Source organism: Pteropus vampyrus, unplaced genomic scaffold (assembly GCF_000151845.1).
Source record: "Pteropus vampyrus isolate Shadow unplaced genomic scaffold, Pvam_2.0 Scaffold96, whole genome shotgun sequence".
In the NCBI taxonomy this organism is placed as follows: Eukaryota; Metazoa; Chordata; class Mammalia; order Chiroptera; family Pteropodidae; genus Pteropus; species Pteropus vampyrus.
The window spans coordinates 187,608-190,165 of NW_011888877.1; the positions used below are offsets into that span (position 1 = coordinate 187,608).

General features: G+C 35.7%; 1 protein-coding gene across 1 annotated transcript in view; it reads right to left on the minus strand.

The window, feature by feature from the left end:
* Positions 1-2,558, minus strand: part of CUBN (cubilin) — a 248,376-nt gene that overhangs the window by 49,282 nt on the left and 196,536 nt on the right.

The following is a 2,558-nucleotide window of genomic DNA, read 5'->3' on the forward strand; positions in this document are numbered from 1 at the left end:
TAAATGCTCAAAGGAAAATTTATTCCATGACTTTTAACTGATTTCACTGGAATTTTTATACTAAAGCAGTGATTGTATAGAAAACGAGTCTTTAGTTTATAGAATGAAGAGTATTGGAAATATAATAATAATGAGAAAGAGAAACTTAGGCCAACATAAGATATCATAATGTACTTTTAGAGCAACTTACTGTAGTAGAAAGTAGGTCACTGAACCTTTGTAACCGTCCTGAAGGGAAAGCACCAGTGTGTAGGTGAATAATCAACATATGAGCCTGAAAAGAAGCCTCTCCTGAACCAGCTGTCGGTGTTTAGCAAACACAATGTATAGACAAGTAAGTTTCCTTTTAGTATTGTGTAGCCGGGGAGGTGGGAGGGCATCTTTTTCTTGCCAAGACATCTTTTGTGCTCATGGCCCATCAAAAAAAAAAAAAAAAAAGACCTAGAACCTTCATTTCTACCCAGGTCAACGCGGGCTCTGCTGGTATGTTGGGCTCAGAAATACTTAGTCATTTGGACATAGTCTCTCAGAAATAGTTTCTATGGCCTCTAGCAGCAAGAGAGGCCAATGCTCCTGCAAAAAAAGCTGTGATTTTTCTCAAGAGCAATTCTGTTTTATTACACTATACTGCACACGAATCTCTCAGGCTCACTTTAGAAGGAATAAAAGGTCATTTTCACTGTAGCTAATGAATCTCAGCTTATTGGTGGTATTCAATGAATGTCAGCATTGATATGATTAGTGATATGAATCTAATTATAAAATAAATTTGATTAATGTTGCCCTTTTTTGGGAAGTGTCATAATTCTATTAAACTATAGCCAGAAATTACTCACTTAGCAGTTGGAAAATGCTGAGTACTTGTAATATTGGAATTATCACAAGGCATTATCATAAAGATATTATCTTATTAAAAAAATCAGTCTTTTCAACTGAGTGATGATTAGCAAATCTATTAGTAGAAGCAGAAATCACTTAATCTGCAAAACCAAATATCTGCTCTCAGGGTAGTCGTATCAAGGCACGTCTGGAGACTCTGACTTGTAGCAGCAAAAATAACAAAACAATGACCGCTTTGATGAATTATAGTTTACAAAATATGTTTCTACAGGCGTTATCTGACTTTCATAACTATTTTATATTTTTAAAAAAATAAAAGTGATGATCGGAAACAAAGATTAAGTAATTTGCACAAAGTCACGTGACTCATAAGTGGCCAACTTGGCACTGGGACTCCCCCTAAAGTGCTGTTCTCTCTCTCCACACCCCGTGACAGGTATTCCAGGGTGTGCTTGCTCGTCCACCCCACCTAGTCAAAGAAACTCAGGGAGCCACTGTTTGGTTCAGCACGGGTTCCCTTGTAATAATACCATACCACTGGTATCGGCAGAGCTATTTGCGGCTATATTATATAGTGTATCTCCTAGAGTCTTCTTTTCAACTCTAAATGATATTGGCATATGAAATTTTCGTGTTTACATAATTTAATGAGAAAAAAATGCCCATACAAATGCCCATACGGTCCAAGCCACATGTTTTCTCCTGTTATTAAAACAACTTTCCCCTGGATACAAAGATAATAGAAAAGGTCTAAAGAAGAACATGAGTGTCATAATCTATGGCACTGTGGTGACACCTCTTCCAGGACTGCTTAAGAGCCTTACAGATTTTATTCATGCAAATGGTTTTTTAAAGAGAAAACGGAATCATTTTAACATTTTTCCTTCTCCTGATACTATATATATCATAAACATCTTTTTATATTACTGGGATTTTGTGCTGGCAAATGCTAAGAAGATTTTATTTTACTTCATATTCCATTTTTACAGTGACATACATCAATTCATGCTTGGCATTTTCTAGCTAGCATATGTGTCCAAAACCACAAACTTGTAGCAATGTAGGAAAAGGAGGTCATAGAAAAACTATAAAGTGAGAGAGGCTTTGTATAATTTATCAATGTATGAGTACTACATGTCATTTTTATTTTTATGTAACAAATTTCCTGAATACTGTAGAACATTTTGCTAAATGTAACTTTTCACTGCTGTGGTAGACTAACCCAAACAGAAAGAAATTTTGCTTGTGCAGAGGTAACTTGACAAATTTTCAGATTAATTATAATTTAGAAATGAGAAATTAATCTATAAAAATATTAATATAATTAAGTGGTTAAAAATACTCAACTACTTGAAGGTTAATATTTTTTTCCTGCGGCATCGTAGCATCCTGTCATCCAATACACACTAAGTCGCATCTACCATAGTCACAGCCCAGCCCAAATCAGAAGTTCCCCTGTCCCCTTAGCCAACAGCCCATTCCCGAGAGCGGGAATGAACCCAAAGGGGCATTCGTGGTTAGGGATTTCACAATCCCTATGGGACTGATATAGATAAAAAAGAAAAAGGAGATGAATGCATGTCCCATGGTAACACTTAATAAAAGTAGAGTACAGATATTTATTAATTTTATTCATTCATTCACTCATTCAACACTTATTGAGCACCTACTTTGACTCAGCAAGTTTCTCATTAGTTTAGAGGATGTGCATACATGTG